Source organism: Oncorhynchus keta, chromosome 19 (genome assembly GCF_023373465.1).
Source record: "Oncorhynchus keta strain PuntledgeMale-10-30-2019 chromosome 19, Oket_V2, whole genome shotgun sequence".
Classification (NCBI taxonomy): Eukaryota; Metazoa; Chordata; class Actinopteri; order Salmoniformes; family Salmonidae; genus Oncorhynchus; species Oncorhynchus keta.
Window position 1 is genome coordinate 1,431,314 of NC_068439.1, and position 25,605 is coordinate 1,456,918.

A 25,605-nucleotide genomic window follows, 5' to 3' on the forward strand; every position below is an offset into this window, starting at 1 on the left:
TGTAGTAGACCTGACAGTGAAATGTTTACTTACAAGCCCGTAACCAACAATGTAGTTCAATAAATATTTACTAAATATACTAAAGTAAAACTACATCTACATTATCAAAAAGTAACACAAGAAATGTACATAACAATAACAAGGCTATATACAGGAGGTACCGAGTCAATCGACGAAATTTGTAAAGTGTATATGCATAGATAATAAACGGCGAGTAGCGGTAGTGTAAAAACAAAGGGGGGTCAATGTAAGTAGTCCGGGTGGCTATTTGATTAATTGTTCAGCAGTCTTCTGGCTTGGGGATAGAAGCTGCTCAGGAGCCTTTTGGTCCGAGACTTGGCGCTCCGGTACCACTTCCTGTGTAGTAGCAGAGAAAACAGTCTATGACTTGGGTGACAGGAGTCTTTGACAATTTTGGGGGCCTTCCTCTGACACCGCCTAGTATATAGGTCCTGGATGTCAGGAAGTACTGAGCCATACACGCTACCCTCTGTAGTCCCTTACGGTCAGATGCCGAGCAGTTGCCATACCAGGCGGTGATGCAACCGGTCAGGATGCTCTCGATGGTGCAGCTATAGAACCTTTTGAGCATCTGGGGACCCATGCCAAATCTTTTCAGTCTCCTGAAGAGGAAAAGGTGTTGTCATGCCCTCCTAACAACTGTCTTGGTATGATAGTTTGTTAGTGATGTGGACACCAAGGAACTTAACTCTCGACCCGCTCCACTACAGCCCCATCGATGTTAATGGGGTCGTGCTCGGCTCCTTTGTCTTGATCACGTTGAGGGAGAGGTTGTTGTCCTTGCACCACACAGCCAGGTCTCTGACATCCTCCTTATAGGCTGTCTCATCATTGTCGGTGCTCACTGTTGTGTTGTCATCAAACTTAATGATGGTGTTGGAGTCGTGGGTGAACAGGTCGTACAGGAAGGGACTCAGCACACAGCTCCAGTGTTGAGGATCAGCATAGCAGATGTGTTGTTGCCTACCCTTACCACCTGGGGGCAGACCATCAGGAAGTCCAGGTTCCAGTTGCAGAGGGAGGTGTTTAGTCCCAGGGTCCTTAGCTTAGTGATGAGCTTTGCGGACACTATGGTGTTGAATGCTGAGCTGTAGTCAATGAACAGCATTCTCAAACAGGTGTTCCTTTTGTCCAGGTGGGAAAGGGAAGTGTGGAGTGTGAACAGCTGGTGCACTCATGCATGCTTCAGTGTTGCTTGCCTTAATAAAGCGAACATAAAAGGCATTTAGCTCGTCTGGTAGGCCCGCGTCACTGGGCAGCTCACGGCTGGGTTTCCCTTTGTAGTCCTTATCAGTTTTCAAGCCCTGCCTCATCCGAGAACTACAAAACAGAGTTCTTAATGTTCATTACTCACACGTTGCCTGTTTGGCAAAACAGAAAATAGTCCCCATGTCATCCTTGTTATATTATTATTATTATATTATAATATATTATATAGCAACCTGCGATAACTGATGATGGGTATCTGATTTATACATCACACCAGCTTTGAAAAGAATACAGAATCCTAATTTATAATCTCCCTTCACACTAGGGCCAAATAATAAGGAATCCCAGTATGCAGACTCGGTCATTCTAGTGATTTAGTTATTTATGTCCAGTCTAACTGTAGATCTATATCAAATATTATTCCAAGACATCCCCTTTTGCACCAAGCTCGCTGTTCCAACACTCCGGCTGTTACACAATGTGGGCAAGGGGTGGAGAGAGAAAGATCTAGAGTAGACCAAACGAGTAAGATCAACACGTCCCGTCCCACGGGAAAGTACTTCCCATATTTGAACTTTCTTTCATTTGATGGCGTTGAGGAGAGCCCAGCATTTCATGACTACGGCTGTGAGTGCTACAGGGTGGTAGTCATTTAGACAGGTTACCTTGGTGTTCCTGGGCACAGGGACTATGGTGGGTCTGCTTGAAACATGTAGGTATTACAGACTCAGTCAGGGGCAGGTTGAACATTTCACTTAAGAAACTTGCCAGTTGTTCAGCGCATATTCTGAGTAGACACCTTGGTAGTCCGTCTGGCCCTGTGGCCTTGTGAATGTTGACCTGTTTAAAGGTCTTGCTCACATCGGCTACAGAGACCGTGGGAACACAGTGGTCTGGAACACTGTCAATTTTTCTTTTAAATAGAGAAAATCATAAAGGGGTCAAATACTTTTTCATGGCACTGTACATGAAAGAGCTGGCTCATTAGTACTGGTAACATACTACATGAAAGAGCTGGCTCATTAGTACTGGTAACATACTACATGAAAGAGCTGGCTCATTAGTACTGGTAACATTCTACATGAAAGAGCTGGCTCATTAGTACTGGTAACATACTACATGAAAGAGCTGGCTCATTAGTACTGGTAACATACTACATGAAAGAGCTGGCTCATTAGTACTGGTAACATACTACATGAAAGAGCTGGCTCATTAGTACTGGTAACATACTACATGAAAGAGCTGGCTCATTAGTACTGGTAACATACTACATGAAAGAGCTGGCTCATTAGTAATGGTAACATACTACATGAAAGAGCTGGCTCATTAGTACTGGTAACATACTACATGAAAGAGCTGGCTCATTAGTACTGGTAACATACTACATGAAAGAGCTGGCTTATTAGTACTGGTAACATACTACATGAAAGAGCTGGCTCATTAGTACTGGTAACATACTACATGAAAGAGCTGGCTCATTAGTACTGGTAACATACTACATGAAAGAGCTGGCTCATTAGTAATGGTAACATACTACATGAAAGAGCTGGCTCATTAGTACTGGTAACATACTACATGAAAGAGCTGGCTCATTAGTACTGGTAACATACTACATGAAAGAGCTGGCTCATTAGTACTGGTAACATACTACATGAAAGAGCTGGCTCATTAGTAATGGTAACATACTACATGAAAGAGCTGGCTCATTAGTACTGGTAACATTCTACATGAAAGAGCTGGCTCATTAGTACTGGTAACATACCACATGAAAGAGCTGGCTCATTAGGACTGGTAACATACTACATGAAAGAGCTGGCACCTTAGTACTGGTAACATACCACATGAAAGAGCTGGCTCATTAGTACTGGTAACATACCACATGAAAGAGCTGGCTCATTAGTACTGGTAACATACTACATGAAAGAGCTGGCTCATTAGTACTGGTAACATACTACATGAAAGAGCTGGCTCATTAGTACTGGTAACATACTACATGAAAGAGCTGGCTCATTAGTACTGGTAACATACTACATGAAAGAGCTGGCTCATTAGTACTGGTAACATACCACATGAAAGAGCTGGCTCATTAGTACTGGTAACATACTACATGAAAGAGCTGGCTCATTAGTACTGGTAACATACTACATGAAAGTACCTGGGTCGTGTTCATAAGGGCACACAACAGAAAACGTTTTTAAATGGTTTGCAATGGAAAATGTACATTAGCGTTTCGTATTGGATAATTCCAGGTATTTCTTATTGGACAATTCCTGCCCTGTTTTATTCCGTTTTTTTCCTTTTGGTGCCTAATGTACTGTGTTATAAACAACTGATCTTGACCCCTGACCTGTGTGTCTTATAGGATGGCAGCCAGGGTCAGCCCGACCCTGACAGTGGAGTGTCCGGTCCTCTCAGCCAGCCCCCGGCCGAGTCTGGTGTTCCGCTGCCCGCTCTCAACCTCATCTTCAAGGATGGACAGCTGAGGGAGTGGAGTGGACGAGCACCTCCACCCCTCCACATCTCAGCCCTGCAGAAAGACCAGACATTATAGACCCCTCCACCTCTCAGCCCTGCAGAAAGACCAGACCTTATAGACCCCTCCACCTCTCAGACCATATAGACCCCTCCACCTCTCAGACCTTATAGACCCCTCCACCTCTCAGACCTTATAGACCCCTCCACCTCTCAGACCTTATAGACCCCTCCACATCTCAGCCCTGCACAAAGACCAGACCTTATAGACCCCTCCACATCTCAGCCCTGCAGAAAGACCAGACCTTATAGACCCCTCCACCTCTCAGACCATATAGACCCCTCCACATCTCAGCCCTGCAGAAAGACCAGACCTTATAGACCCCTCCACATCTCAGCCCTGCAGAAAGACCAGACCTTATAGACCCCTCCACATCTCAGCCCTGCAGAAAGACCAGACCTTATAGACCCCTCCACATCTCAGACCATATAGACCCCTCCACATCTCAGCCCTGCAGAAAGACCAGACCTTATAGACCCCTCCACATCTCAGACCATATAGACCCCTCCACCTCTCAGCCCTGCAGAAAGACCAGACCATATAGACCCCTCCACATCTCAGCCCTGCAGAAAGACCAGACCATATAGACCCCTCCACCTCTCAGACCATATAGACCCCTCCACCTCTCAGCCCTGCAGAAAGACCAGACCTTATAGACCCCTCCACATCTCAGACCATATAGACCCCTCCACATCTCAGCCCTGCAGAAAGACCAGACCATATAGACCCCTCCACCTCTCAGACCATATAGACCCCTCCACATCTCAGCCCTGCAGAAAGACCAGACCTTATAGACCCCTCCACATCTCAGCCCTGCAGAAAGACCAGACCTTATAGACCCCTCCACCTCTCAGCCCTGCAGAAAGACCAGACCATATAGACCCCTCCACATCTCAGCCCTGCCGAAAGACCAGCCCTTATAGACCCCTCCACATCTCAGCCCTGCAGAAAGACCAGACCTTATAGACCCCTCCACATCTCAGACCATATAGACCCCTCCACCTCTCAGCCCTGCAGAAAGACCAGACCATATAGACCCCTCCACATCTCAGCCCTGCCGAAAGACCAGACCGTATAGACCCCTCCACATCTCAGCCCTGCAGAAAGACCAGCCCTTATAGACCCCTCCACATCTCAGCCCTGCAGAAAGACCAGACCTTATAGACCCCTCCACCTCTCAGCCCTGCAGAAAGACCAGACCTTATAGACCCCTCCACCTCTCAGCCCTGCAGAAAGTCCAGACCTTATAGACCCCTCCACCTCTCAGACCATATAGACCCCTCCACATCTCAGCCCTGCAGAAAGACCAGACCTTATAGACCCCTCCACATCTCAGCCCTGCAGAAAGACCAGACCTTATAGACCCCTCCACCTCTCAGACCAGACCTATAGACCCCTCCACATCTCAGCCCTGCAGAAAGAGACCAGACCCCTCCATAGACCATAGACCCCTCCACATCTCAGCCCTGCAGAAAGACCAGACCTTATAGACCCCTCCACATCTCAGCCCTGCAGAAAGACCAGCCCCCCTTATATAGACCCCTCCACATCTCAGCCCTGCAGAAAGACCAGACCTTATAGACCCCTCCACATCTCAGCCCTGCAGAAAGACCAGACCTTATAGACCCCTCCACCTCTCAGCCCTGCAGAAAGACCAGACCATATAGACCCCTCCACCTCTCAGACCATATAGACCCCTCCACCTCTCAGCCCTGCAGAAAGACCAGACCTTATAGACCCCTCCACATCTCAGACCTGCAGAAAGACCAGACCTTATAGACCCCTCCACCTCTCAGCCCTGCAGAAAGACCAGACCTTATAGGGATTTTACCATTAGGTCTGTGGTCTCACAAGTCTTCTCTAGTAACCCCTGTGGATAGACCAAATACCCCCAGGGGTCTTTGTACCCCTGGTTGGGAACCACTGCTTCAGGGCATCCAGAAAACATAGGAAACTATCAAAAGTATTGACAACACTGTAATATTGAGTCCATAGAGTTCAATAGAAGTTCCCTTTAAAGTCCATAGAGTTCAATAGAAGTTCCCTTTAAAGTCTACGTTCAATGGTTAAAACATTTGCTGAATAATATAAAAAGATTCACAAATAACTGTATTTTTTTGCTGACCTCAGTAGGTGTTTTTGATGGACTAAGCCTGGAATGGTTTGACTAGTTAGTGTCTGTAGAGCAGGCATGGTCAACCCATTGATTCTGTTAGTCACTCTCATTCAGATATATTAAAAACTGCAAACATTTCTCCCCACCCTGAAAATGTGTGGAATTGCAGTATATTTGTTAGAAAATCTTGCGTGGGAAAGCTGACCCTCGAGCCACTTCGGCCCTGCATGATGGGTACGCTGACCCTCGAGCCACTTCGGCCCTTCATGATGGGAACGCTGACCCTCGAGCCACTTCGGCCCTTCATGATGGGAACGCTGACCCTCGAGCCACTGGCCCTGCATGCTGGGAAAGCTGACCCTCGAGCCACTTCGACCCTGCATGCTGGGAAAGCTGACCCTCGAGCCACTTCGGCCCTGCATGATGGGAACGCTGACCCTCGAGCCACTTCGACCCTGCATGATGGGAACGCTGACCCTCGAGCCACTTCGACCCTGCATGATGGGAACGCTGACCCTCGAGCCACTTCGGCCCTGCATGATGGGAACGCTGAAGACACTTCGACCCTGCATGATGGGAAAGCTGACCCTCGAGCCACTTCGACCCTGCATGATGGGAACGCTGATCCTCGAGCCACTTCGACCCTGCATGATGGGAACGCTGACCCTCGAGCCACTTCGACCCTGCATGATGGGAACGCTGATCCTCGAGCCACTTCGACCCTGCATGATGGGAACGCTGATCGGCCCTGCATGATGGGAACGCTGACCCTCGAGACACTTCGACCCTGCATGATGGGATGGGCCCTGCATGATGGGAACGCTGACCCTCGAGACACTTCGACCCTGCATGATGGGAACGCTGACCCTTCAGCCACATCGGCCCTGCATGATGGGAACGCTGATCCTCGAGCCACTTCGGCCCTGCATGATGGGAACGCTGACCCTCGAGCCACTTCGGCCCTGCATGATGGGAACACTGACCCTCGAGCCACATCGGCCCTGCATGATGGGAACGCTGACCCTCGAGCCACATCGGCCCTGCATGATGGGAACACTGACCCTCGAGCCACTTCGGCCCTGCATGATGGGAACGCTGATCCTCGAGCCACTTCGACCCTGCATGATGGGAACGCTGACCCTCGAGCCACTTCGGCCCTGCATGATGGGAACGCTGATCCTCGAGCCACATCGGCCCTGCATGATGGGAAAGCTGACCCTCGAGCCACTTCGACCCTGCATGATGGGAACGCTGATCCTCGAGCCACATCGGCCCTGCATGATGGGAACGCTGACCCTCGAGCCACTTCGGCCCTGCATGATGGGAACGCTGATCCTCGAGCCACTTCGGCCCTGCATGATGGGAACGCTGACCCTCGAGCCACTTCGGCCCTGCATGATGGGAACGCTGACCCTCGAGCCACTTCGGCCCTGCATGATGGGAACGCTGACCCTCGAGCCACTTCGGCCCTGCATGATGGGAACGCTGACCCTCGAGCCACTTCGGCCCTGCATGATGGGAACGCTGACCCTCGAGCCACTTCGGCCCTGCATGATGGGAACGCTGATCCTCGAGCCACTTCGACCCTGCATGATGGGAACGCTGATCCTCGAGCCACTTCGACCCTGCATGATGGGAACGCTGACCCTCGAGCCACTTGACCCTGCATGATGGGAACGCTGACCCTCGAGCCACATCGGCCCTGCATGATGGGAACGCTGATCCTCGAGCCACTTCGACCCTGCATGATGGGAACGCTGACCCTCGAGCCACTTGACCCTGCATGATGGGAACGCTGACCCTCGAGCCACATCGGCCCTGCATGATGGGAACGCTGACCCTCGAGCCACTTCGACCCTGCATGATGGGAACGCTGATCGGCCCTGCATGATGGGAACGCTGACCCTCGAGACACTTCGACCCTGCATGATGGGAACGCTGACCCTTCAGCCACATCGGCCCTGCATGATGGGAACGCTGATCCTCGAGCCACTTCGGCCCTGCATGATGGGAACGCTGACCCTCGAGCCACTTCGGCCCTGCATGATGGGAACACTGACCCTCGAGCCACATCGGCCCTGCATGATGGGAACGCTGACCCTCGAGCCACATCGGCCCTGCATGATGGGAACACTGACCCTCGAGCCACTTCGGCCCTGCATGATGGGAACGCTGATCCTCGAGCCACTTCGACCCTGCATGATGGGAACGCTGACCCTCGAGCCACTTCGGCCCTGCATGATGGGAACGCTGATCCTCGAGCCACATCGGCCCTGCATGATGGGAAAGCTGACCCTCGAGCCACTTCGACCCTGCATGATGGGAACGCTGATCCTCGAGCCACATCGGCCCTGCATGATGGGAACGCTGACCCTCGAGCCACTTCGGCCCTGCATGATGGGAACGCTGATCCTCGAGCCACTTCGGCCCTGCATGATGGGAACGCTGACCCTCGAGCCACTTCGGCCCTGCATGATGGGAACGCTGACCCTCGAGCCACTTCGGCCCTGCATGATGGGAACGCTGACCCTCGAGCCACTTCGGCCCTGCATGATGGGAACGCTGACCCTCGAGCCACTTCGGCCCTGCATGATGGGAACGCTGACCCTCGAGCCACTTCGGCCCTGCATGATGGGAACGCTGATCCTCGAGCCACTTCGACCCTGCATGATGGGAACGCTGATCCTCGAGCCACTTCGACCCTGCATGATGGGAACGCTGACCCTCGAGCCACTTGACCCTGCATGATGGGAACGCTGACCCTCGAGCCACATCGGCCCTGCATGATGGGAACGCTGATCCTCGAGCCACTTCGACCCTGCATGATGGGAACGCTGACCCTCGAGCCACTTGACCCTGCATGATGGGAACGCTGACCCTCGAGCCACATCGGCCCTGCATGATGGGAACGCTGACCCTCGAGCCACTTCGGCCCTGCATGATGGGAACGCTGACCCTCGAGCCACTTCGACCCTGCATGATGGGAACGCTGATCCTCGAGCCACTTCGGCCCTGCATGATGGGAACGCTGACCCTCGAGCCACTTCGACCCTGCATGATGGGAACGCTGATCCTCGAGCCACTTCGGCCCTGCATGATGGGAACGCTGACCCTCGAGCCACTTGACCCTGCATGATGGGAACGCTGACCCTCGAGCCACATCGGCCCTGCATGATGGGAACGCTGATCCTCGAGCCACTTCGGCCCTGCATGATGGGAACGCTGACCCTCGAGCCACTTCGGCCCTGCATGATGGGAACGCTGACCCTCGAGCCACTTCGGCCCTGCATGATGGGAACGCTGACCCTCGAGCCACTTCGGCCCTGCATGATGGGAACGCTGACCCTCGAGCCACTTCGGCCCTGCATGATGGGAACGCTGACCCTCGAGCCACTTCGACCCTGCATGATGGGAACGCTGATCCTCGAGACACTTCGGCCCTGCATGATGGGAACGCTGATCCTCGAGCCACTTCGACCCTGCATGATGGGAACGCTGATCCTCGAGCCACTTCGACCCTGCATGATGGGAACGCTGACCCTCGAGCCACTTCGACCCTGCATGATGGGAACGCTGACCCTCGAGCCACTTCGACCCTGCATGATGGGAACGCTGACCCTCAAGCCACTTCGGCCCTGCATGATGGGAACGCTGACCCTCGAGCCACTTCGACCCTGCATGATGGGAACGCTGACCCTCAAGCCACTTCGGCCCTGCATGATGGGAACGCTGACCCTCGAGCCACTTCGGCCCTGCATGATGGGAACGCTGACCCTCGAGCCACTTCGACCCTGCATGATGGGAACGCTGATCCTCGAGCCACATCGGCCCTGCATGATGGGAACGCTGACCCTCGAGCCACTTCGGCCCTGCATGATGGGAACGCTGATCCTCGAGCCACATCGGCCCTGCATGATGGGTTATCTGACCCTCGAGCCACTTCGGCCCTGCATGATGGGAACGCTGATCGGCCCTGCATGATGGGAACGCTGACCCTCGAGACACTTCGACCCTGCATGATGGGAACGCTGACCCTCGAGCCACTTCGGCCCTGCATGATGGGAACGCTGACCCTCGAGCCACTTCGACCCTGCATGATGGGAACGCTGACCCTCGAGCCACTTCGACCCTGCATGATGGGAACGCTGATCCTCGAGCCACTTCGACCCTGCATGATGGGTTATCTGACCCTCGAGCCACTTGACCCTGCATGATGGGAACGCTGACCCTCGAGCCACTTCGGCCCTGCATGATGGGAACGCTGACCCTCGAGCCACTTCGACCCTGCATGATGGGAACGCTGACCCTCGAGCCACTTGACCCTGCATGATGGGAACGCTGACCCTCGAGCCACTTCGGCCCTGCATGATGGGAACACTGACCCTCGAGCCACTTCGGCCCTGCATGATGGGAACGCTGACCCTCGAGCCACTTCGGCCCTGCATGATGGGAACGCTGATCCTCGAGCCACTTCGGCCCTGCATGATGGGAACGCTGACCCTCGAGCCACTTCGACCCTGCATGATGGGAACGCTGATCCTCGAGCCACTTCGGCCCTGCATGATGGGAACACTGACCCTCGAGCCACTTCGGCCCTGCATGATGGGAACGCTGATCCTCGAGCCACTTCGGCCCTGCATGATGGGAACGCTGATCGGCCCTGCATGATGGGAACGCTGACCCTCGAGACACTTCGACCCTGCATGATGGGAACGCTGACCCTCGAGCCACTTCGGCCCTGCATGATGGGAACGCTGACCCTCGAGCCACTTCGACCCTGCATGATGGGAACGCTGACCCTCGAGCCACTTCGACCCTGCATGATGGGAACGCTGACCCTCGAGCCACTTCGGCCCTGCATGATGGGAACGCTGACCCTCGAGCCACTTCGGCCCTGCATGATGGGAACGCTGACCCTCGAGCCACTTCGGCCCTGCATGATGGGAACGCTGATCCTCGAGCCACTTCGACCCTGCATGATGGGAACGCTGATCCTCGAGCCACTTCGACCCTGCATGATGGGAACGCTGACCCTCGAGCCACTTGACCCTGCATGATGGGAACGCTGACCCTCGAGCCACATCGGCCCTGCATGATGGGAACGCTGATCCTCGAGCCACTTCGACCCTGCATGATGGGAACGCTGACCCTCGAGCCACTTGACCCTGCATGATGGGAACGCTGACCCTCGAGCCACATCGGCCCTGCATGATGGGAACGCTGACCCTCGAGCCACTTCGGCCCTGCATGATGGGAACGCTGACCCTCGAGCCACTTCGACCCTGCATGATGGGAACGCTGATCCTCGAGCCACTTCGGCCCTGCATGATGGGAACGCTGACCCTCGAGCCACTTCGACCCTGCATGATGGGAACGCTGATCCTCGAGCCACTTCGGCCCTGCATGATGGGAACGCTGACCCTCGAGCCACTTGACCCTGCATGATGGGAACGCTGACCCTCGAGCCACATCGGCCCTGCATGATGGGAACGCTGATCCTCGAGCCACTTCGGCCCTGCATGATGGGAACGCTGACCCTCGAGCCACTTCGGCCCTGCATGATGGGAACGCTGACCCTCGAGCCACTTCGGCCCTGCATGATGGGAACGCTGACCCTCGAGCCACTTCGGCCCTGCATGATGGGAACGCTGACCCCACTCGAGCCACTTCGGCCCTGCATGATGGGAACGCTGACCCTCGAGCCACTTCGACCCTGCATGATGGGAACGCTGATCCTCGAGACACTTCGGCCCTGCATGATGGGAACGCTGATCCTCGAGCCACTTCGACCCTGCATGATGGGAACGCTGATCCTCGAGCCACTTCGACCCTGCATGATGGGAACGCTGACCCTCGAGCCACTTCGACCCTGCATGATGGGAACGCTGACCCTCGAGCCACTTCGACCCTGCATGATGGGAACGCTGACCCTCAAGCCACTTCGGCCCTGCATGATGGGAACGCTGACCCTCGAGCCACTTCGACCCTGCATGATGGGAACGCTGACCCTCAAGCCACTTCGGCCCTGCATGATGGGAACGCTGACCCTCGAGCCACTTCGGCCCTGCATGATGGGAACGCTGACCCTCGAGCCACTTCGACCCTGCATGATGGGAACGCTGATCCTCGAGCCACATCGGCCCTGCATGATGGGAACGCTGACCCTCGAGCCACTTCGGCCCTGCATGATGGGAACGCTGACCCTCGAGCCACTTCGGCCCTGCATGATGGGTTATCTGACCCTCGAGCCACTTCGACCCTGCATGATGGGAACGCTGATCCTCGAGCCACATCGGCCCTGCATGATGGGTTATCTGACCCTCGAGCCACATCGGCCCTGCATGATGGGTTATCTGACCCTCGAGCCACTTCGACCCTGCATGATGGGTTATCTGACCCTCGAGCCACTTCGACCCTGCATGATGGGTTATCTGACCCTCGAGCCACATCGGCCCTGCATGATGGGTTATCTGACCCTCGAGCCACTTCGACCCTGCATGATGGGTTATCTGACCCTCGAGCCACTTCGGCCCTGCATGATGGGTTATCTGACCCTCGAGCCACTTCGACCCTGCATGATGGGTTATCTGACCCTCGAGCCACATCGGCCCTGCATGATGGGTTATCTGACCCTCGAGCCACTTCGACCCTGCATGATGGGTTATCTGACCCTCGAGCCACTTCGACCCTGCATGATGGGTTATCTGACCCTCGAGCCACATCGGCCCTGCATGATGGGTTATCTGACCCTCGAGCCACTTCGGCCCTGCATGATGGGAACGCTGATCCTCGAGCCACATCGGCCCTGCATGATGGGAACGCTGACCCTCGAGCCACATCGGCCCTGCATGATGGGTTATCTGACCCTCGAGCCACTTCGGCCCTGCATGATGGGAACGCTGATCCTCGAGCCACTTCGACCCTGCATGATGGGAACGCTGACCCTCAAGCCACTTCGGCCCTGCATGATGGGAACGCTGACCCTCGAGCCACTTCGACCCTGCATGATGGGTTATCTGACCCTCGAGCCACTTCGGCCCTGCATGATGGGAACGCTGACCCTCGAGCCACTTCGACCCTGCATGCTGGGAACGCTGACCCTCGAGCCACTTCGGCCCTGCATGATGGGAACGCTGACCCTCGAGCCACTTCGGCCCTGCATGATGGGAACGCTGACCCTCGAGCCACTTCGGCCCTGCATGATGGGAACGCTGACCCTCGAGCCACTTGACCCTGCATGATGGGAACGCTGACCCTCGAGCCACTTCGGCCCTGCATGATGGGAACACTGACCCTCGAGCCACTTCGGCCCTGCATGATGGGAACGCTGACCCTCGAGCCACTTCGGCCCTGCATGATGGGAACGCTGATCCTCGAGCCACTTCGGCCCTGCATGATGGGAACGCTGACCCTCGAGCCACTTCGACCCTGCATGATGGGAACGCTGATCCTCGAGCCACTTCGGCCCTGCATGATGGGAACACTGACCCTCGAGCCACTTCGGCCCTGCATGATGGGAACGCTGATCCTCGAGCCACTTCGGCCCTGCATGATGGGAACGCTGATCGGCCCTGCATGATGGGAACGCTGACCCTCGAGACACTTCGACCCTGCATGATGGGAACGCTGACCCTCGAGCCACTTCGGCCCTGCATGATGGGAACGCTGACCCTCGAGCCACTTCGACCCTGCATGATGGGAACGCTGACCCTCGAGCCACTTCGACCCTGCATGATGGGAACGCTGATCCTCGAGCCACTTCGACCCTGCATGATGGGTTATCTGACCCTCGAGCCACTTGACCCTGCATGATGGGAACGCTGACCCTCGAGCCACTTCGGCCCTGCATGATGGGAACGCTGACCCTCGAGCCACTTCGACCCTGCATGATGGGAACGCTGACCCTCGAGCCACTTGACCCTGCATGATGGGAACGCTGACCCTCGAGCCACTTCGGCCCTGCATGATGGGAACACTGACCCTCGAGCCACTTCGGCCCTGCATGATGGGAACGCTGACCCTCGAGCCACTTCGGCCCTGCATGATGGGAACGCTGATCCTCGAGCCACTTCGGCCCTGCATGATGGGAACGCTGACCCTCGAGCCACTTCGACCCTGCATGATGGGAACGCTGATCCTCGAGCCACTTCGGCCCTGCATGATGGGAACACTGACCCTCGAGCCACTTCGGCCCTGCATGATGGGAACGCTGATCCTCGAGCCACTTCGGCCCTGCATGATGGGAACGCTGATCGGCCCTGCATGATGGGAACGCTGACCCTCGAGACACTTCGACCCTGCATGATGGGAACGCTGACCCTCGAGCCACTTCGGCCCTGCATGATGGGAACGCTGACCTCGAGCCACTTCGACCCTGCATGATGGGAACGCTGACCCTCGAGCCACTTCGACCCTGCATGATGGGAACGCTGACCCTCGAGCCACTTCGGCCCTGCATGATGGGAACGCTGACCCTCGAGCCACTTCGGCCCTGCATGATGGGAACGCTGACCCTCGAGCCACTTCGGCCCTGCATGATGGGAACGCTGATCCTCGAGCCACTTCGACCCTGCATGATGGGAACGCTGATCCTCGAGCCACTTCGACCCTGCATGATGGGAACGCTGACCCTCGAGCCACTTGACCCTGCATGATGGGAACGCTGACCCTCGAGCCACATCGGCCCTGCATGATGGGAACGCTGATCCTCGAGCCACTTCGACCCTGCATGATGGGAACGCTGACCCTCGAGCCACTTGACCCTGCATGATGGGAACGCTGACCCTCGAGCCACATCGGCCCTGCATGATGGGAACGCTGACCCTCGAGCCACTTCGGCCCTGCATGATGGGAACGCTGACCCTCGAGCCACTTCGACCCTGCATGATGGGAACGCTGATCCTCGAGCCACTTCGGCCCTGCATGATGGGAACGCTGACCCTCGAGCCACTTCGACCCTGCATGATGGGAACGCTGATCCTCGAGCCACTTCGGCCCTGCATGATGGGAACGCTGACCCTCGAGCCACTTGACCCTGCATGATGGGAACGCTGACCCTCGAGCCACATCGGCCCTGCATGATGGGAACGCTGATCCTCGAGCCACTTCGGCCCTGCATGATGGGAACGCTGACCCTCGAGCCACTTCGGCCCTGCATGATGGGAACGCTGACCCTCGAGCCACTTCGGCCCTGCATGATGGGAACGCTGACCCTCGAGCCACTTCGGCCCTGCATGATGGGAACGCTGACCCTCGAGCCACTTCGGCCCTGCATGATGGGAACGCTGACCCTCGAGCCACTTCGACCCTGCATGATGGGAACGCTGATCCTCGAGACACTTCGGCCCTGCATGATGGGAACGCTGATCCTCGAGCCACTTCGACCCTGCATGATGGGAACGCTGATCCTCGAGCCACTTCGACCCTGCATGATGGGAACGCTGACCCTCGAGCCACTTCGACCCTGCATGATGGGAACGCTGACCCTCGAGCCACTTCGACCCTGCATGATGGGAACGCTGACCCTCAAGCCACTTCGGCCCTGCATGATGGGAACGCTGACCCTCGAGCCACTTCGACCCTGCATGATGGGAACGCTGACCCTCAAGCCACTTCGGCCCTGCATGATGGGAACGCTGACCCTCGAGCCACTTCGGCCCTGCATGATGGGAACGCTGACCCTCGAGCCACTTCGACCCTGCATGATGGGAACGCTGATCCTCGAGCCACATCGGCCCTGCATGATGGGAACGCTGACCCTCGAGCCACTTCGGCCCTGCATGATGGGTTATCTGACCCTCGAGCCACTTCGGCCCTGCATGATGGGTTATCTGACCCTCGAGCCACATCGGCCCTGCATGATGGGTTATCTGACCCTCGAGCCACTTCGACCCTGCATGATGGGTTATCTGACCCTCGAGCCACATCGGCCCTGCATGATGGGTTATCTGACCCTCGAGCCACATCGGCCCTGCATGATGGGTTATCTGACCCTCGAGCCACATCGGCCCTGCATGATGGGTTATCTGACCCTCGAGCCACTTCGACCCTGCATGATGGGTTATCTGACCCTCGAGCCACTTCGGCCCTGCATGATGGGTTATCTGACCCTCGAGCCACTTCGACCCTGCATGATGGGTTATCTGACCCTCGAGCCACATCGGCCCTGCATGATGGGTTATCTGACCCTCGAGCCACTTCGACCCTGCATGATGGGTTATCTGACCCTCGAGCCACTTCGACCCTGCATGATGGGTTATCTGACCCTCGAGCCACATCGGCCCTGCATGATGGGTTATCTGACCCTCGAGCCACTTCGGCCCTGCATGATGGGAACGCTGATCCTCGAGCCACATCGGCCCTGCATGATGGGAACGCTGACCTCGAGCCACATCGGCCCTGCATGATGGGTTATCTGACCCTCGAGCCACTTCGGCCCTGCATGATGGGAACGCTGATCCTCGAGCCACTTCGACCCTGCATGATGGGAACGCTGACCCTCAAGCCACTTCGGCCCTGCATGATGGGAACGCTGACCCTCGAGCCACTTCGACCCTGCATGATGGGTTATCTGACCCTCGAGCCACTTCGGCCCTGCATGATGGGAACGCTGACCCTCGAGCCACTTCGACCCTGCATGCTGGGAACGCTGACCCTCGAGCCACTTCGGCCCTGCATGATGGGAACGCTGACCCTCGAGCCACTTCGGCCCTGCATGATGGGAACGCTGACCCTCGAGCCACTTCGGCCCTGCATGATGGGAACGCTGACCCTCGAGCCACTTGACCCTGCATGATGGGAACGCTGACCCTCGAGCCACTTCGGCCCTGCATGATGGGAACACTGACCCTCGAGCCACTTCGGCCCTGCATGATGGGAACGCTGACCCTCGAGCCACTTCGGCCCTGCATGATGGGAACGCTGATCCTCGAGCCACTTCGGCCCTGCATGATGGGAACGCTGACCCTCGAGCCACTTCGACCCTGCATGATGGGAACGCTGATCCTCGAGCCACTTCGGCCCTGCATGATGGGAACACTGACCCTCGAGCCACTTCGGCCCTGCATGATGGGAACGCTGATCCTCGAGCCACTTCGGCCCTGCATGATGGGAACGCTGATCGGCCCTGCATGATGGGAACGCTGACCCTCGAGACACTTCGACCCTGCATGATGGGAACGCTGACCCTCGAGCCACTTCGGCCCTGCATGATGGGGAACGCTGACCCTCGAGCCACTTCGACCCTGCATGATGGGAACGCTGACCCTCGAGCCACTTCGACCCTGCATGATGGGAACGCTGATCCTCGAGCCACTTCGACCCTGCATGATGGGTTATCTGACCCTCGAGCCACTTGACCCTGCATGATGGGAACGCTGACCCTCGAGCCACTTCGGCCCTGCATGATGGGAACGCTGACCCTCGAGCCACTTCGACCCTGCATGATGGGAACGCTGACCCTCGAGCCACTTGACCCTGCATGATGGGAACGCTGACCCTCGAGCCACTTCGGCCCTGCATGATGGGAACACTGACCCTCGAGCCACTTCGGCCCTGCATGATGGGAACGCTGACCCTCGAGCCACTTCGGCCCTGCATGATGGGAACGCTGATCCTCGAGCCACTTCGGCCCTGCATGATGGGAACGCTGACCCTCGAGCCACTTCGACCCTGCATGATGGGAACGCTGATCCTCGAGCCACTTCGGCCCTGCATGATGGGAACACTGACCCTCGAGCCACTTCGGCCCTGCATGATGGGAACGCTGATCCCACTCCCTGCATGATGGGAACGCTGATCGGCCCTGCATGATGGGAACGCTGACCCTCGAGACACTTCGACCCTGCATGATGGGAACGCTGACCCTCGAGCCACTTCGGCCCTGCATGATGGGAACGCTGACCCTCGAGCCACTTCGACCCTGCATGATGGGAACGCTGACCCTCGAGCCACTTCGACCCTGCATGATGGGAACGCTGATCCTCGAGCCACTTCGACCCTGCATGATGGGAACGCTGACCCTCGAGCCACTTCGACCCTGCATGATGGGAACGCTGACCCTCGAGCCACTTCGACCCTGCATGATGGGAACGCTGACCCTCGAGCCACTTCGACCCTGCATGATGGGAACGCTGACCCTCGAGCCACTTCGAGCCACTTCTTCGCCCTGCATGATGGGAACGCTGACCCTCGAGCCACTTCGGCCCTGCATGATGGGAACGCTGACCCTCGAGCCACTTCGGCCCTGCATGATGGGAACGCTGACCCTCGAGCCACTTCGACCCTGCATGATGGGAACGCTGACCCTCGAGCCACTTCGGCCCTGCATGATGGGAACGCTGACCCTCGAGCCACTTCGACCCTGCATGATGGGAACGCTGACCCTCGAGCCACTTCGGCCCTGCATGATGGGAACGCTGACCCTCGAGCCACTTCGACCCTGCATGATGGGAACGCTGACCCTCGAGCCACTTCGGCCCTGCATGATGGGAACGCTGACCCTCGAGCCACTTCGGCCCTGCATGATGGGACCCTCGACGCTGATGGGAACGCTGACCCTCGAGCCACTTCGGCCCTGCATGATGGGACCCTTACCCTGCATGATGGGAACGCTGACCCTCGAGCCACTTCGGTCCCATGACAGTTGGCCATCCCTGCTGTAGACTCCCCACACTAGACGAACCAACCCAACCCCTCCCTCCTCCTTCTATTTGCCTAAGTTTAGAAACCCACCCACCCCCATGCAAAAATAATAATCTGAAAATACCTACAGTGGGGCAAAAAAGTATTTAGTCAGCCACCAATTGTGCAAGTTCTCCCACTTAAAAAGATGAGAGAGGCCTGTAATTTCCATCATAGGTACACTTCAACTATGACAGACAAAATGAGAAAAAAAATACAGAAAATCACATTGTAGGATTTTTAATGAATTTATTTACAAATTATGGTGGAAAATAAGTATTTGGTCAATAACAAAAGTTTATCTCAATACTTTGTTATATACCCTTTGTTGGCAATGATAGAGGTCAAACGTTTTCTTCTCAAGGTTTTCACACACTGTTGCTGGTATTTTGGCCCATTCCTCCATGCAGATCTCCTCTAGAGCATTGATGTTTTGGGGCTGTTGCTGGGCAACACGGACTTTCAACTCCCTCCAAAGATTTTCTATGGGTTTGAGATCTGTAGACTGGCTAGGCCAGCGTAGTGTGTTACTGATGGTAGGCTTTGTTACTTTGGTCCCAGCTCTCTGCAGGTCATTCACTAGGTCCCCCCGTGTGGTTCTGGGATTTTTGTGATCATTTTGACCCCACGGGGTGAGATCTTGCGTGGAGCCCCAGATCGAGGGAGATTATCAGTGGTCTTGTATGTCTTCCATTTCCTTATAATTGCTCCCACAGTTGATTTCTTCAAACCAACCTATTGCAGAGTCAGTCTTTCCAGCCGGGTGCAGGTCTACAATTTTGTTTCTGGTATCCTTTGACAGTTCTTTGGTCTTGGCCATAGTGGAGTTTGGAGTGTGACTGTTTGAGGTTGTGGACAGGTGTCTTTTACACTGATAACAAGTTCAAACAGGTGCAATTAATTCAGGTAACAAGTGGAGGACAGAGGAAGAAGAAGTTACAGGTCTGTGAGAGCCAGAAATCTTGCTTGTTTGTAGGTGACCAAATACTTATTTTTCACCATTTTTAATTCATTTGCAAATCAATGAATTAAAAATCCTACAATGTGATTTTCTGGATTTTTTTTTTCTCATTTTGTCTGTCATAGTTGAAGTGTACCTATGATGAAAATTTACAGGCCTCTCACATCTTTTTAAGTGGGAGAACTTGCACAATTGGTGGCTGACTAAATACTTTTTTTGCCCCACTGTACTCCTTATTGAGATGTCTTTAAATGTCACAGTGGGACTGGTGTAGTGCGCTTCTCTTCTATAGCCTCTGGATCCATCATACAGCATGTTGACTCAAAACCCTGTTCCCTTTTCAACCTAGTTTACTTTCAACCACAAAGGAATTGTTGTTGCTTGTGTCATGATTCCCCAAGGTGCAGTTCACTCTATCAGGCAGTAGTAGTTGGTGTTTTGTCTAGGAACTGGACGCCGGGTCGGTTGGTTGGTTGGTGGGGGTGGTTTAGATCAACCTCGGATCAGAGGAGAGATTGACCTGAGCTAGCTACCGCCCCCCCCCCCCACTGCTTTATGCAAGACATGTCCCTCTCTGTTTGACTGAGGGAACACCAAAGACCACATTTTTGTTTGGGTTTTTATTTATCTATTTTGTTTTCGTTTTTTATTTGTATTTTTCTACCTTAATTATTATGACATCATCCTCTGTCATGCCCAGTAGACTTCTATATCTTTATCTCTGACCAGTCCTGTACAGACAGGGTCCTCCACTCCCTCGGCCAGTTTAAGATCTCTGTCATGCCCAGTAGACTTCTATATCTTTATCTCTGACCAGTCCTGTACAGACAGGGCACTCCACTCCCTCGGCCAGTTTAAGATCTCTGTCATGCCCAGTAGACTTCTATATCTTTATCTCTGACCAGTCCTGTACAGACAGGGTCCTCCACTCCCTCGGCCAGTTTAAGATCTCTGTCATGCCCAGTAGACTTCTATATCTTTATCTCTGACCAGTCCTGTACAGACAGGGCACTCCACTCCCTCGGCCAGTTTGTTAAGAAGTCGTTGGTTCCACTGTGCCAGCCAAGCTCAATAAAGCACAGCTCAAATATTCAAAGAAATCTAATACCGTTTGAACCCAGGTCTGCTTGGGTTATCCAGACAGCACCAAAGCCTGGACCTAGTCCCTCACAGAGAAGAACCATATTAGAATCTGTGTTCTAGCTATGACGCTGTCTATTCATAATGCTCCTCGGACAGTAGTAGCAGCAGTAGCAGTAGTAGTAACAGTAGTAACAGTAGTAGTAGCAGTAGCAGTAGCAGCAGCAACTCATTAGTACACTCTTAATAGCCGTACTCTGTTCTTCTCCTCCGTTCTATCTCTCTCTCTTTATTTGGATGGATGTGTTCTGTCCCCCCATTTTGACCCCATAGTGGTTGTTTATTGTTGTTGATGACGATGTAGAAAAAAATATTATCAAGAGGTCCTGGTGAAGCATGATGAGTGTGTAGAGACCATTGTCTGTGCGTTTACACCATCACCTCATCAACCTACCCAATACCTCCTGCTGTTGTTGACCCCTACCTCCCGTAACTAGTCACCTACCCAATACCTCCTGCTGTTGTTGACCCCTACCTCCCGTAACTAGTCACCTACCCAATACCTCCTGCTGTTGTTGACCCCTACCTTCCATAACTAGTCACCTATCCATGGATTGATCTATTATTGACCCCTACCTTCCATAACTAGTCACCTACCCAATACCTCCTGCTGTTATTGACCCCTACCTTCCATAACTAGTCTCCTATCGATGGATGATCTGACCCCTACCTTCCATAACTAGTCTCCTATCGATGGATTGCTCTATTATTGACCCCTACCTTCCATAACTAGTCACCTACCCAATACCTCCTGCTATTATTGACCTACCTTCCATAACTAGTCTGCTATTATTGACCCCTACCTTCCATAACTAGTCTCCTATCGATGGATTGATCTATTATTGACCCCTACCTTCCATAACTAGTCACCTACCCAATACCTCCTGCTATTATTGACCCCTACCTTCCATAACTAGTCTCCTACCCAATACCTCCTGCTATTATTGACCCCTACCTTCCATAACTAGTCACCTACCCAATACCTCCTGCTATTATTGACCCCTACCTTCCATAACTAGTCTCCTACCCAATACCTCCTGCTATTATTGACCCCTACCTTCCATAACTAGTCTCCTATCCATTGATTGATCTATTATTGACCCCTACCTTCCATGACTAGTCTCCTATCGCTATTATTGACCCCTACCTTCCATAACTAGTCTCCTATCGATGGATCCTGCTATTATTGACCCCTACCTTCCATAACTAGTCACCTACCCAATACCTCCTGCTATTATTGACCCCTACCTTCCATAACTAGTCTCCTACCCAATACCTCCTGCTATTATTGACCCCTACCTTCCATAACTAGTCTCCTACTATTATTGACCCTACCTTCCATAACTAGTCACCTACCCAATACCTCCTGCTATTATTGACCCCTACCTTCCATAACTAGTCACCTACCCAATACCTCCTGCTATTATTGACCCCTACCTTCCATAACTAGTCACCTACCCAATACCTCCTGCTATTATTGACCCCTACCTTCCATAACTAGTCACCTACCCAATACCTCCTGCTATTATTGACCCCTACCTTCCATAACTAGTCTCCTATCGATGGATTGATCTATTATTGACCCCTACCTTCCATAACTAGTCACCTACCCAATACCTCCTGCTATTGACCCCTACCTTCCATAACTAGTCACCTACCCAATACCTCCTGCTATTATTGACCCCTACCTTCCATAACTAGTCTCCTATCGATGGATTGATCTATTATTGACCCCTACCTTCCATAACTAGTCACCTACCCAATACCTCCTGCTATTATTGACCCCTACCTTCCATAACTAGTCTCCCAATATCCTGATGGATTGTCACCTCCCAATACCTCCTGTTATTATTGACCCCTACCTTCCATAACTAGTCACCTACCCAATACCTCCTGCTATTATTGACCCCTACCTTCCATAACTAGTCTCCTACCCAATACCTCCTGCTATTATTGACCCCTACCTTCCATAACTAGTCTCCTATCGATGGATTGATCTATTATTGACCCCTACCTTCCATAACTAGTCTCCTACCCAATACCTCCTGCTATTATTGACCCCTACCTTCCATAACTAGTCACCTACCCAATACCTCCTGCTATTATTGACCCCTACCTTCCATAACTAGTCTCCTATCGATGGATTGATCTATTATTGACCCCTACCTTCCATAACTAGTCTCCTACCGAATGGACCTCCTGCTATTATTGACCCCTACCTTCCATAACTAGTCACCCACCCAATACCTCCTGCTATTATTGACCCCTACCTTCCATAACTAGTCTCCTATCGATGGATTGCTCTATTATTGACCCCTACCTTCCATAACTAGTCTCCTACCCAATACCTCCTGCTATTATTGACCCCTACCTTCCATAACTAGTCTCCTATCGATGGATTGCTCTATTATTGACCCCTACCTTCCATAACTAGTCTCCTACCCAATACCTCCTGCTATTATTGACCCCTACCTTCCATAACTAGTCTCCTATCGATTGATTGATCTATTATTGACCCCTACCTTCCATGACTAGTCTCCTATCGATTGATTGATCTATTATTGACCCCTACCTTCCATAACTAGTCTCCTATCGATGGATTGCTCTATTATTGACCCCTACCTTCCATAACTAGTCACCTACCCAATACCTCCTGCTATTATTGACCCCTACCTTCCATAACTAGTCTCCTACCCAATACCTCCTGCTATTATTGACCCCTACCTTCCATAACTAGTCTCCTATCGATGGATTGATCTATTATTGACCCCTACCTTCCATAACTAGTCACCTACCCAATACCTCCTGCTATTATTGACCCCTACCTTCCATAACTAGTCACCTACCCAATACCTCCTGCTATTATTGACCCCTACCTTCCATAACTAGTCACCTACCCAATACCTCCTGCTATTATTGACCCCTACCTTCCATAACTAGTCTCCTACCCAATACCTCCTGCTATTATTGACCCCTACCTTCCATAACTAGTCTCCTACCCAATACCTCCTGCTATTATTGACCCCTACCTTCCATAACTAGTCTCCTATCGATGGATTGCTCTATTATTGACCCCTACCTTCCATAACTAGTCACCTACCCAATACCTCCTGCTATTATTGACCCCTACCTTCCATAACTAGTCTCCTACCCAATACCTCCTGCTATTATTGACCCCTACCTTCCATAACTAGTCTCCTATCGATGGATTGATCTATTATTGACCCCTACCTTCCATAACTAGTCACCTACCCAATACCTCCTGCTATTGTTGACCCCTACCTTCCATAACTAGTCTCCTACCCAATACCTCCTGCTATTATTGACCCCTACCTTCCATAACTAGTCTCCTATCGATTGATTGATCTATTATTGACCCCTACCTTCCATAACTAGTCACCTACCCAATACCTCCTGCTATTATTGACCCCTACCTTCCATAACTAGTCTCCTACCCAATACCTCCTGCTATTATTGACCCCTACCTTCCATAACTAGTCTCCTATCGATGGATTGATCTATTATTGACCCCTACCTTCCATAACTAGTCACCTACCCAATACCTCCTGCTATTATTGACCCCTACCTTCCATAACTAGTCTCCTACCCAATACCTCCTGCTATTATTGACCCCTACCTTCCATAACTAGTCTCCTATCGATGGATTGATCTATTATTGACCCCTACCTTCCATAACTAGTCTCCTACCCAATACCTCCTGCTATTATTGACCCCTACCTTCCATAACTAGTCTCCTATCGATGGATTGATCTATTATTGACCCCTACCTTCCATAACTAGTCACCTACCCAATACCTCCTGCTATTATTGACCCCTACCTTCCATAACTAGTCTCCTATAATTGATCTATTATTGACCCCTACCTTCCATAACTAGTCTCCTACCCAATACCTCCTGCTATTATTGACCCCTACCTTCCATAACTAGTCACCTACCCAATACCTCCTGCTATTATTGACCCCTACCTTCCATAACTAGTCACCTACCCAATACCTCCTGCTATTATTGACCCCTACCTTCCATAACTAGTCACCTACCCAATACCTCCTGCTATTATTGACCCCTACCTTCCATTACTAGTCTCCTATCGATGGATTGATCTATTATTGACCCCTACCTTCCATAACTAGTCACCTACCCAATACCTCCTGCTATTATTGACCCCTACCTTCCATAACTAGTCACCTACCCAATACCTCCTGCTATTATTGACCCCTACCTTCCATAACTAGTCTCCTATCGATGGATTGATCTATTATTGACCCCTACCTTCCATAACTAGTCACCTACCCAATACCTCCTGCTATTATTGACCCCTACCTTCCATAACTAGTCTCCTATCGATTGATTGATCTATTATTGACCCCTACCTTCCATAACTAGTCACCTACCCAATACCTCCTGCTATTATTGACCCCTACCTTCCATAACTAGTCACCTACCCAATACCTCCTGCTATTATTGACCCCTACCTTCCATAACTAGTCACCTACCCAATACCTCCTGCTATTATTGACCCCTACCTTCCATAACTAGTCTCCTACCCAATACCTCCTGCTATTATTGACCCCTACCTTCCATAACTAGTCTCCTATCGATGGATTGCTCTATTATTGACCCCTACCTTCCATAACTAGTCTCCTACCCAATACCTCCTGCTATTATTGACCCCTACCTTCCATAACTAGTCTCCTATCGATTGATTGATCTATTATTGACCCCTACCTTCCATGACTAGTCTCCTATCGATTGATTGATCTATTATTGACCCCTACCTTCCATAACTAGTCGCCTATCGATCTATCAGACCCCTATCTGTCTGGTAGCCCTTTATCAATACATCAGTCCCAACCCCCTCCCTCCATGCCTCACTCCTAACCTCCTCCACAGTGTTATAGAGGTACCAATAGTTTTATATAATGT

General features: G+C 53.0%; 2 long non-coding RNA genes and 1 pseudogene across 83 annotated transcripts; 1 reads left to right on the forward strand and 2 right to left on the reverse strand.

Annotated features, from left to right (window-relative positions):
* Positions 1 to 3,823, forward strand: part of LOC118381944 (protein FAM91A1-like) — a 152,676-nt pseudogene extending 148,853 nt beyond the window's left edge.
* Positions 3,811 to 5,714, reverse strand: LOC127909105 (uncharacterized). Of its 46 annotated transcripts, none has more exons than XR_008069655.1 (6): positions 5,579 to 5,714; positions 5,338 to 5,380; positions 4,835 to 5,118; positions 4,654 to 4,722; positions 3,939 to 4,610; positions 3,811 to 3,860 (listed from the first exon to the last, which is right to left on the reverse strand). It is a non-coding gene; the product is annotated as an uncharacterized LOC127909105 (long non-coding RNA). The 46 variants fall into 46 exon arrangements; XR_008069641.1 differs by having other exon boundaries at positions 4,835 to 5,135; positions 5,312 to 5,380; XR_008069630.1 differs by having other exon boundaries at positions 4,835 to 5,135; positions 5,312 to 5,440; positions 5,553 to 5,696.
* Positions 5,715 to 21,041: 15,327 nt separating this feature from the next.
* On the reverse strand, positions 21,042 to 25,376 carry LOC127909106 (uncharacterized). Of its 37 annotated transcripts, XR_008069720.1 has the most exons (15): positions 25,053 to 25,376; positions 24,800 to 25,002; positions 24,574 to 24,749; positions 24,276 to 24,477; positions 24,147 to 24,224; positions 23,820 to 23,892; positions 23,668 to 23,768; positions 23,234 to 23,463; positions 22,982 to 23,133; positions 22,524 to 22,827; positions 22,299 to 22,450; positions 21,997 to 22,250; positions 21,532 to 21,667; positions 21,238 to 21,305; positions 21,042 to 21,187 (listed from the first exon to the last, which is right to left on the reverse strand). It is a non-coding gene; the product is annotated as an uncharacterized LOC127909106 (long non-coding RNA). The 37 variants fall into 37 exon arrangements; XR_008069701.1 differs by lacking the exon at positions 23,668 to 23,768 and having other exon boundaries at positions 23,820 to 24,196; positions 24,299 to 24,348; positions 24,400 to 24,477; XR_008069726.1 differs by lacking the exons at positions 23,820 to 23,892; positions 24,147 to 24,224 and adding an exon at positions 23,972 to 24,044 and having other exon boundaries at positions 24,299 to 24,477.
* Between the last annotated feature and the right edge of the window lie 229 nt (positions 25,377 to 25,605).